We start from the raw sequence: 12,827 nt of genomic DNA on the forward strand, positions 1-12,827 counted from the left end.
TTTGGAGAAATTTTTTCCCCTTGTTTCTCCTGAGTTAAGTAAGAGTAGTTAAAGGGAGGTATGGAGAGTAAACTCATTGCCAAATAACACTTTTAAACAACAGGATTTAATGTTCTCTGGGTTTGTGATATAAATGGATCCTTTCTTGTCACCGTAGTTAAACAGTTTGCATGATAGATGGCCCGTTACCCGACTGTTGCATTAATGCTGTGATGGAATAAGCGTGTTTGCAAGGAAGAGTGCAAAAATAATTAATTTATAGACCAGGACCACTATTAATATTTACACAATAATATCTGCTCTATTCTTTGAGAGGCAAAAATAATTAAAGCGCCTGGAACTCACTTAAATTTAATGAGAGTAGAATTGGTTTAATTATTTCCTGGGGACATAGGTTAGGGGTATTGTATGTCCAGGCATATATATTTAGACCATCACATTATGACTAAAAGAAGCATGACATTCTACTTAGAATTATTGATAAAATAATACATACTTCCCTCCAATAGCAAGTGTGCCTACGTAGGTCAAAAAATAAAGCTAAATTGTGAGTTAAGACATCATTATGCCTTTTTTCTTTATATCAGTTTCAAAGCCTACATAAAGTATAAAATCCTGAAATACATAATACTTAATACTTTTTTAGGAATATGAAAACTTACACCTATTTTTAACATAAATAATAAGGCATAATTGTCATTGAATAAACTGCACATATTTAAAGTGCATAGTTTCATAAATTTTCATATATGTATACATCCCTGCAATCATCATGATGATAAACATATGCATCATTTCCTCAAATTTCCTCATGGCCTTTTATAGTTTCTCTTTCTAGCTCTCAACACTGCCCCCCCGCCATTTCATCTGTAGGCAACCCTTTTATGCTATTATATATTCATTTGAATTTCTCGAAATTTTATTTAAATAGGGTCATGCAGTATAAACATTTTCTTGTCAAGCTTCTTTCACTCAAAATACAGGCATGCTTCGTCTTATTGCTCTCCGCTTTATTGTGCTTCACAGATATTGCAGTATTTTTACAAACTGAAGGTTTGTGGCAGTCCTACACTGAGAAAGTCTATTGGCACCATTTTTCCAACAGCATTTGCTCACATTGTGTCTCTGTGTCACATTTTAATAATTCTTGCTATATTTCAAACTTTTCATTGTTATTATATTTGTTTTGGTGACCTGTGATCAGCGATCTTTGATATGACTCCCTGAAGGCTCAGATGATGGTTAGCATTTTTTAGCAATAAAGTCTTTTTTTTAATTAAAGTATATACATTGTTTTTTTTTTAGACATAATGCTATTGCACACTTCATAGACTACATTGTAGTGCAAACATAACTTTTATATTCACTGGGAAACCAAAAAATTCATGTAACTTGCTTTATTGTGATATTCTCTTTATTGCAGTGGTCTGGAACTGAACCAGCAATATCTTCGAGGTATGCCTGTAATTGTTTTAAGATTAATTATTATGGGTTGAATTTTGTCCCCCATAAAGATATGTTGCAGTTTTAATATCCAGTACCTCAGAATGTGACTTTATTTGGAACTGAGGTCATTGCAGATGTAATTATTTAAGATAAAATGAGATCCTACTGGTGTAGGGTAGACCCTTATTCCACTATGACTAGCATCCTTATAAGAGAAGAGACACAGAAACACAGATATGCAAGATGTCATGTGATGAGAGAGACAGGGAGTGAAGTGCTGGAGCTGCAAGGTGGGGCCTATGACTGGTGTCTTTATAAAAATAGATAACTTGGACATAGATACAGACATTCACAGAGAGTAGGCTATGTGAAGAAACACACAGGAAGAATGCCCTGTGATAATCAATGATTAGAGTGATTCATTGCCAACCCAAAGAACATCAAAGATTACCTGAAACCACCAGAAGCTAGGAAGAGGTAAGGGATGATTCTCCTCTTTACAAGTTTCAGAGGATGCACGGCCCTGCTGACACCTCGATTTCAGGCTTCCAGCTTCCAAAACTGAGACAATAAATTTCTGTTTTTTAAGCCACACGGTTTGTGGTACATTGTTACAGAAGCCCTAAGCAACTCATACAGCATGTGTCAGAATATCATTCCATTTTATGAATATGTCATAATTTGTTTATCCATTCATTTGTTAAAGACACTTGAATGGTTTCCAGGTATGTGGTAGTGGTATCACTACAGCATAGAGTACGTTCAACTTTAATATGACTTAGTACTGACAAATTTATATCCAGATTTGCAATGGTTAATATACCCAACAGCAGGACACAAGGGATCCTGTTTCTCACATGTGTACTGATACTTGCAATGTGCAATTTTTTCTTATTTGCTAATGTAAAGTGCTACCTTTCTGTTATTGTAATTTCATTTTTTGATTACAAATGAGTTTGATTATCTTTTTATATATTCATTCACCTGTTGGGTATCGTCTTTGCTGAATTGTCTATTTATATCCTCTGTTTATGTTTTTATGGGTTTTAGATGTTACAACTATCTTTTTCCCTTATTTTATCTGTCTGTTAGATTTATTCTGGGTGTCCTTTATTGGGGAAAAACGTAAAAATCTTTATAGTAGTACCTCCTTATTTGTGGGGGTTCCAAGACCCCTAGTGGATGCCTGAAACTGCGAATAGTACCAAACCCTATTACACTGTTTTTCTTATACATATATATTTATGATAAAGTTTAATTTATAAATTAAGCACATTAAGAGATTAACAAAAATAACTAACAAGAAAACAACAGTTATAACAATATACTGTAATAAAAGTTTGCGAATGTGGCATTATTAAGTAAAATAAGGTTACTTGAACACAAGCGCTGTGATAACTGAGACAGTTACTAACTAACTGGTGAGCAGAGAGTATCTACAGTGTGGACGCACTGGACAAGGGGATGGAACTGGACAGCACATTTCATCATGCTACTCAGAACAGTGTATGATTTAAAACTTATGAATCGTTTATTCCTGGAATTTTCTATTTAATATTTTCAGATGACAGCTAACCATGGGTAACTGAAACCACAGAAAGTGAAACTGCAGATAAGCAGAGGGTAGGGGTTTGGGGAGAACTACTGTATTTTGATGTAATCAAATCAATCCTTTTCTGGGTCTCGTGGCTGATGTTTTTTGAGCCTTATTTAAGAAGTTCTCTTTCAAACTTAGTTGACAAATATATTCTTCTAATTGTTCTATATTAACTTTATATATATTTTTTCTTATGTAGCTTCCTAAACCATGTGGAATTAATCTTCTTTATATTTGAGAGAACAAGGGGTCGGGTTTTATTTTTCTACATATACTAACGAGATTTTCCTAACATCACTTATTAGACAGTCTGAGACTGACTAAGTCATAATCAAATGCTATCTATTGATTTCCAGGTCCTTATTTATATTCCCTTACGTAGTCACACATTCAGGAAATGTAAAGTTTTAACATTTAGCTTTTAAAAGAGTTTTTCTCAAATTCATGATTAGTGGACACTTTTCATCATATTTGAGAGACAATGAAATAAATCTATTGTTTTCTCCAATTGATATAAAAAGCTAATTTTTTATATATTAATATATTCCACCGATTCACCTAATCTTGAGCCAATAACACATTCCATTGTAGGCATTATAAATAATTGAACATCTGCAAAGTGTAAAAGCGGAAATTCTCCAGTTTCAGGGAGGTGGTATCTCCAGGCGCCAGCCCCAGGAGAAGTGCAACATTCCAAGGTAAAGATGATAAAACTGTTTATTAGGCCCTGTTTGCTGAGAGTTCCCCGAATACATTTATCTGTGTACAAAAAGTTAAGGACTAACTTCTGCTTCTTGTAATCCGTTCATTCAAAGATGTAGTAAAAGACCTTATAAGCTGCCTCCTCGGGAAGCTCGGGGCTGATCTCCTCTAACCCTGTGTGGTAGAGAGTCAGTCGCCGGCCGACTAATAAAGGCTCATAATTAATCTCAATTGGCTCCGTGGGTCTCAGAATCGTTCGCGCCACAACAAAAGGAATTCTCCCTTCATTTCAAATTTTATAATTTTCCCTTAGAAATCCTTCTATCTTCATTTTTCTATAATTTTTTCAATTATTTTTAATTGATAAAAGTAAAGCCATTTTGAATTGTATTGAAATTATAGATTAGTGCAGAAGAAATTGAGAACCAATATTGAGTCTTCCCATATAAGGGAAGTTTTCATGTATGCAAAACCTCTATTGTGTGCTTCAGCAGAGATTATAGTTTATTCTTATAGATTGCGCATTTTCTGTAAAATTTCCATTACTACTGGAAACTTGGCTATGGATTAATTCCAAACTTTAGTGGCTAACCAACTTCCTCTCCTTTGGACAGTAGAATTCTATTCATATACTAGTTTGTCATAAGTAAATTGCAATTCCAAACATGCATCTCATAAACAAATATTTGTGTTGTAGAGATCAAGAGTTACCTCAGACTTTGTTCTGTTTCTGTTTCTCTCAGATCCCATTAGGAGCCCTTCCTTAGAAAGTACTGAGAGAGAACCTGAAGCTGTAAGCCATGTTTTTCTGAGTTGGGGTACAAGTCCACAACTACCCTAGCTCTTTCTAAAGTAATTCTTAAAAGGCCATGATGATTTCTAAATCTGAGGCAGTGGTAAGCAAACAATTCCTATAAAGGGCCAGATAGTAAATATTCCAGGCTTTGCATACACGGAGGTAGAAAAATTATTTTTCCTTCTACCTTTCTTAGTTCTTCTGGCTGGACTAATGGTCAAATTAACATGAGCTGGATTAAGAGGAGAAAAATGACCAAATTTATTATGTATGTACGTATGGTTGTTCCATAAGACTATGAGACCCCAGAAGAGATCAGGCAGTTAAGGCTCATATACCATCTTGAACTAAGGGTTGGGGGTGGGGTTGTGGTTTGGGCTTCAAAGGACAGGAAGGCAATTCACATGGAGATGAAAAAGCAAATGTTTGGTAAACAAATGTTTACTGGGCCATCTTTAATGATGGGACTCAGAGAAGACTCTGGTTAAAGGGGCCGTGCTAGATTTCTCTCTGTCTATCACATCTAGTTCATATTAAACCATAGTTAACTGTAGCAAATTCTCTATCTAATTTTTTTAGGCAGTTAGGGAGAAGGTCAATGGTTCTTTCTGAGTCTTTTGTTTCTTAAAAATAACCAGTTTAAAATAATCAATATCCCAAAAGGCATATTTTGGGGTAGTAAATTCTGCTTTCCCTCACATGCCATACGGTCTCTGTCACAACTATTCAACCATGCTATTGTAGCATGAAAACAGCCATAGACAATACAGAAACAAATTGGTGTGTCTATATTCCATTAAAACTACATTTACAAAACCAGGCAGTGGGCCAGATCTAGCCCATGTGAAATAATTTGCTACCCTCTTGCATCTCAAATTTTGCACTAAAATGTCCGAGGAACTTTAAAAAGTGATGTCTCTACAGATGGCAAATAAGCATATGAAAAGATGCACTGCATCATATGTCATCAGGAAAATGCAAATTAAAACTGCAGTGAGATGCCACTACACAGCTATTGGAATGGCCCAAATTCAGCACACTGACAACACTGAATGTGGAGCAACAGGAACTCTCATTCATTGCTGGTGGGAATGCAAAATGGTTCAGCCACTTTGGAAGACACTTCGGCGGTTTCTTGCAGAACTAAACATACTCTTAGCATATGATCCAGCAATCATGCTATTTGGTGTTTACCCAAAAGAGTTGAAAACATATCCACAAAAAACTTTCACACTGAGGTTTATAGCAGCTCTATTCATAATTGCCAAAAGCTTGGAACCGACTAAGATGTCCTTCGGTAAATGAATGAATAATAAACAGTGGTACATCCAGACAATGGAATATTATTCAGCTCTAAAAACGAATTAGCTATCACACTATGAAAAAACATGGAGAAAACTTAAATGTATATTACTAAGTGAAAGAAGTCAATATGAAAAGGTTACATACTATATGATTCAAATTATATAATATTCTGGAAAAAGCAAAACTATGGAGACAGTAAAAAGATCAGCCAGGGTTGAGAAGGTGGGAGGGGTAAATAGGCAGATACAGATGGCTTTTAGGGCAGTGAAAATCCTCCATATGATACCGTAAAAAATAATATAAATGGAGCCACTTCAAAATGGAATCTGAGCTGCCACGCCAGAGGAACTGCCTTGCATATTTTATGCCTCAAATATTTGAAATGTTAAAACAGGGCAAAATAACCTTTGGACTGGGCCTAAAGCTGCATTATATTCCAAAAGACTGCACAACTAACGGTGAAGCAGAAGTTATGACTATGGGACTGAAAGTTAAAGACATCAGGATTAACATCACTACATTAGCTTATCTGCACCTATAGAAATTCTTTCCTTAACTTATCTGCACCCATAGAAATTTATTCCTTCTATTCATGTAATTATTTCCTTTCCCTTTCTCATAAGTACCTCTTGCCTTCACCTCCTAATCAGAACATTATTTTATTTTCTGCCTGAATCAGTGTTCCCAGAATAGCTATTCTTTTATATCTCAAAGAAACACTTGTTGCCTCTCACTTTGGACATTTATATTTAGGCTAACAATAAAATAATGATGGATACATGTCACTATATATTTGTCCAAACCAAGAGTGAGCCCCAAGGTAAACTATGGACTTTGGTTGATTACATTGTGTCAATGTAGGTTCATCAATTGTAAAAAATGTACCACTCTTGTGAGGATGTTGATAATGGAAGAGGTTATGCATGCGTGAAGGCAGGAGGTATATGGAAAATTTCTGTATGTTCTCTTCACTTTTCTGTGAACCTAATACTGCTCTAAAAAAATAGTCTTAATGAATAAAAAGTTATGTCTATACTCTAACCCTAGAAAGTTTGATTTAATTGAAGCCTGGCACCTGAATTTTTTTATTTTTTGCTTTTTTTTTTTTTAGCTCCCCTAAATCAAAAATTGAGAAGCCAGATTTGAAAACTACATCCTTGAGGCATTTTCTCAAAGTGCATCTCGTTTTATATGGTACAAATATCACCTGAGCACTTATTAAAACTACAAATTGAAGGGTCAGACTCCAGACTGACTGAATCAGAATCTCCAGGGAAGGGCGGCAGATTCGTAAAGTCTAGTAGGAACCCCAAGTGACTCTTATCATAAGAAAAAATTAGAAAACAGCCTAGAGGCAAATTTCTGCTTTCTGCATTTCTCTGCTCTGAAGCTCACACTGAATGCCTTGGACAAATAGCCTTCTATCTGAAGATCATCCATCCTTGGAAGTTAGCTAAACCTTTTCTGGAGGTAGGGAATTATGAATAGATCATTTTAAAGGCATAAATTCTGAAGCAGTCACCTTCTCTATGTATTCCTTTCTGAAACTGATTTGACTGTGAAAGCTATGAGTTCACAGTAGAATTCCTCTCTCTTTACATAAGAATTATATATTGAATCTTCTTTGCAATTCTTACCCACTCTTAGTCCCACAATGGAGCATTTTCTCAGGGTGTGAAAATCTCCAGGGCGCCAACAAATGGAAAGCCTGCTTTAAACTTGAATCGAGGAAGCATAAACATATAAAGTTCCCAGTATTTCCTGTTTTCTACATATTTCGATTATGAGCCATCTGTTAGAAATTTGGTACTTTGCCCCATGATGAGATATTCTGAATTCAGTTATATGGTATAGTGTGATGGTAGGAGTAATAATTTACTTAATGCCTTTCTTTCCCCATCAGACGATTGTAAAGGAACACATCTCCTTTGAAGGAGAGTCTCATGAGAGAAAAGTAAATAAAGTCTTAGTAAGAAATACTGAATGCTCAAAATAATATTTTTCCACATATGTAAATATAGGCAACTCTATTCAGCTTTTCTCAATACTCATCTCTGAGGGCAAGTCAGTAATCAGAAAGACAATTACCTTTCAGTAGCCAAAGCTGTACTGGTTAATGATGTTAATACTATCATATGGAACTGGAAGGTTCATATGGAACATTTTCAAGACACACTGGATAAAATTCAAGGATAAAAGTTTTATCTGATTTTGTTCAAATTTAGTATAGGCTTTTAATAATGAAGTTAAAACCTATTTTATCAAATCATATTATGAAATACTTATTCTATTTAATTTACAAATTCAATTCTCATTCCATCTTGTAAAATGTTTAATATGTCCTTCTACCCATTAATAAAAAAATTAGCTGTCAGATATTAAATAATGAGGCTAATTCCTATCATATTTTAAGAGGAAGTACAGTTTTCATAAAACTTTACTGTGTAATAATTATAAATATATAAAATGTACTCACATTGTTTTGACCAATTGTACACTAACCATCATTCTAATGTCAGGGAGGAAAAGTTTTCCTCTACCCTTCAAGGTTTTCCTGGCTAATAATCAAATTGACATGATGCTGTTAGGTAGTTTGTCAGACACTAGCGACAGGTGAACAAAGGAATAAAGGCTTAGCCTACAGACCACCCGAAGAACACCCTATTGGTAGTTAGAGAACCCCTCTTGCATACCCAGAGACAAAGGACAAGAGGGCCATAGTCTCAGCTGGCCTAATCCATGTACAGACGCCTGCTTAGAAGATACTGCTCTAATTTGCCTACAATTTAAGCTTCATTAGAATACTATGTTTATGCCTGGAAGTTCATGAATCTAGTTATAACAGACTGAATTCTGGGTAAGCACATGCACAGTAGGCAAAAGTGTTATATAGAAGCCAGCTGTCAGTCAAGGTAACTTCACATAGGGATCATCTAGGACCTCCCATTATGGCCCAAATATGAACAGATCTGCCCATTTCTGCTTTGTTACAGCTCCTGTTGCTGAAAATTGACTACTCCTTGGGGCATGCTCTTTCTTATCTCTTCACCTCCCAAATTCCACATGGCTGCAGCCTTCCTTAGCATGGCCTGTCGCCTTCCAAAATGCACTTTAGATAAATCTTACTTTTTCTAAATCTCGCTGACCTGTAATTCTTTGCTTTGTCAGTGGGGAAGAACCAAGGGACAACACAACACACAGCACCACCGTTCTCCCCCAAGCCACTGGGGCGACGCTGAATTTAACATCACCCCAGCGGTAACAATGTTATCACACTCAAACATTTGAGTTTATTTTGCCTGCATGCAATGGCCCAAAAAAATGCACAACCAGGAGTTTGCAGTGGAGGAAGGAAGAAACTTATAGAATTGGCGCCAGTCTGGAGAACAGGTGAGCTAGTGTTCTGAAAGACCCAACTTCTCGATAGCATGTAGGTTACAGATTCTATAGGGCAAAATCACAAGACATAGTGGGTTAGGGGAGTCGTGAAGGGAGCTGACTGGTTGGAGGTGAGGTAAGGGTAATAAATCATTTCTTCAGGTTTTGAGGACAGCTCTGAGGTCTTCCCTGGAGTCCCTCTGTCTAGTTTCTTGAAAACGTAGCCAGAGGGTCATCATTCCACCGTAGAGCTCAGGAGCTGAAACATAAATTAGGTCAAGATGTTATCCTTAGCCTGCCAGAGGTCCAGACTAGGCTGTTGTCTTCTACTTCAAGGGTTACTGATTATCCAGAAAAAAGGTGAGATCTCTAGGGGGTGTAGAGAGAGAGGAAAAATATGATTTCTAAAGCTATAGTTACAAATCAAATCAAAATCATGAAGGCCTTCATTTCAATGATACGAATTAGCAGGAGAAAAGCAAATTAAAGTTTAATAACAAGTATGTGTCCTGTATACATGGTAGAGACCCAGAACACTGAGTAATTTGCCCAAATGGTGAAAGTCATCACATTAAATACCACCTTCAGCTAAAGACAAAGGAGGATGTTGGGGAGTGGTGAGTCGGTAAGGAGAGGTGACCAGGAAAAGCACAGTAAACAAGGGTAGGGTTGTTATGCAGATTTAAGTCCCCACCTTCTCCATTCATAGTGAAGCCAGGCCTGGTACCTGAGGGGGACACCCTTACAGATGGAGATTTCCCTGACAAATGTAAATATCCTTTACAAAAGGTAACTTCTACTTGGTCTTCAGAGCTTCTCCCCTGTCCGCTGTTTCTTAAAATTAATCAGCCCAGATTAACCAATATCCCCAAAGAAGCATATTTGGAGATGGCAAACTCTGGTTCCCTTCAGTAACAAAAATAAATCTACAAGACAAAACCAATAACTAATCTGATTGCAGTTTCAGACTCTACTAGGAGTGGAATTTTGAAGCAATCAGTCTGGAATTTCCTGATAAGGCTAGTGAGACAATCTGCCTGATAAGACCGCTGCCTTCTCCTAAGGGAAGGTATCCTTGTAGGAAATAACTCACTTTTAATTTCTTGGTCTCACCCTCTTTCTGCCTATAAAAATCTTCCATTTTTCACAACTCACTGGAGTGCCCTTCTAGTCGTTAGATTGGATTCTCCCCAATTCATAAATCATTTAAAAAAGCCAATTAGATCTTTAAATTGAATTTTGTTTTTAAATAACCCTTAAATCCTTACACCACAGGCATAAAACACATATTAAAATTTCAATATATATATAGTATTTTTGTTTTCTTACTTCAGGAAGGATGTTATACAAGAATAACTTTCAAAAGTTAAGGTTATAAAGTGAACATATGTCAAATATTTATTTAACTCAATAATGAGGGAAATAATGAGGAAAACAGTATGTGGGAGAGCTGGTTCAAAGGAGAATTCAAACAGTGGTTATATTGTGGTTTAAGAAAGGCATTCTGTAATACGGTTGCTAAATTGGAGACAAAGCTGTTTAATATCTTACTGCAAAAATAAATTATTAAGATTATTTTCTCTATCTGAGAGAAATAACACATCTCTACTGAATATCATCTGTATAAGTTAACACGTAACTTCAAAGTCTAGACTCTAATAAATTGCCATCCAAACAAAGGTACAATTTCTTAAAGAATCAAATAATCCAAAGTGAACCTTTTAGACAATGCTTCAGTATAACAAAGGAAAACGTGCTCTCCTTACCTAACTTCAATTTGAAGTCCTTTATAGTCTCAAGGTGTCTCATATCTAAGTTTTTGTTCATTTTCCTTTAACAGCGATCAACAAAACATATTGAGACATAAACTAGGTTAAGACAATTTTCAGGAGATAAGTAAAAACTCATAGTGATATTTAAGTTCCATTGGTTATGATTCAAAAATTGGCATCATTTTATTTGAAATTACAATTTTTTCAGTACATCAGAAATTACTTAAAAGATGTGAGGGGTACATAGTTTTTCAAAATTATTATAGGGAGGATGTTAGCTAATATATTTGATGTCGAAGAGACACAGTTCCTTGATCTCTAGCACTATAACAAAATAGCCACTGGGGAGAGATTAGTGAGAAAAAACAAAACAAAACAAAACTGGGCACCTATCCTCATAGTGCTTACATTTCATAATTTTTTTTTTTACATTTTAAGAAGGAAAATTGCGATTAACCAAATGACTGCTTACATAAAAATAAAATTGTAATGGAAGCATATGTTATGAATTGTGGGTAAACAGCCTTAAAGTGAGAGATGAGGGAAATGAACCTTGAAAGAGTGAGCTAAGATCTTAAGGGAGTTAACTAGGTAAAGACAAGGGATTCAGTCTTTTAGAGCTTATTTTCTTCTGTCATTTCAAAAGCCTCTTGGATGAGAAGGAAGATGTGTAAAATGGAGAAGACTCCATTTGTTTAGAATTTTATTATATATTTTTATCTGACATTTCTACTTTAAAAACTTCAGAGTTATACTTCTAACTAAAGTGGAATAATAAGGACTGAATTCATCCTCTCACCTGAAATGCCCTAAACAGACAACAGTTACAATACACTTAAAATATCAGTCAACAGTTACAATATCAGTCAACAAAGAACAGAGATTCTTCAGAGATGGAACATAAACAAGTTGAGGCCTAGAATTGCCAAGCTTACTCCCTAGAGAGAATTTCCTGGCTATAGAGTTTCCAGCCATTGCCCTGGAGGATCCTTGGGATGGAATTGACAATCTGGGGAGACTGTAGTGGCTATTATTCTCAGGAGAGAGCTATACAGAGAGAGAACACCAAAGATCGGCAGAGGGTCCCCCTCAAGTGTTCAGCTGATTAATGGTCAGAGGATTTGCATGAGAACGCACTACCCAAGGCTGGGCAAAGAACCACTGAAAATAATTCATCCACATGATGTGTGTGATGGCTCTTAAGTTCCTTGCTGTCTCATAGCCTATCCCTTAGACTCTTGAGACTAGAGCCCCAGCTCTCTTTCAGGTAGCTTTTTTAGGCCAAGTCCCTGCTTAGATGGCTTTAAGCTCTTTTCTGTTTCTCTGATTGCATATTAACAGACCAGTTTGTAGAAAACACACTCATAGCCTTGCTCATCCTGTAAGTGGAAGTGAAGTTTGTTCTTAATATGACCCTTTTTCTGTCCAGATAATTCTACAGCTTCTATAGAATTCTCGTGTATGAGTCAAACACCAGGTGTTCCCCAAACTTCAGTGGACACTTTTCAAAATCTTCAGCTGGTTTCCTTAAATAAAGCCCCTCTTGTCAAATTAGCAATGAAAAGTTCCTTCATCTTTTCCTTCCAAGAGATAAGTGTAATGGTGAAATAAGAGAGAAAGAATCAGAGTCCTACCACAAATACCTCCAAAGAAATTCTCTCTTTACCTACCTTCAATTTAAACTCCTTTATAGTCTCAAGTGTGGGCTGTAGGTCACAAAAGCTTTTTTCATATAGTTTCCTTACATGAACTGCGTAAATAAACTCATGCTTCACTTTGGCAACTATTGTTTTGTTTGTAGGATCTCAGCTGAAACTTAGACAAAAGACTC

This window comes from Pteropus alecto, unplaced genomic scaffold, assembly GCF_000325575.1.
Source record: "Pteropus alecto unplaced genomic scaffold, ASM32557v1 scaffold301, whole genome shotgun sequence".
Lineage (NCBI taxonomy): Eukaryota > Metazoa > Chordata > Mammalia > Chiroptera > Pteropodidae > Pteropus > Pteropus alecto.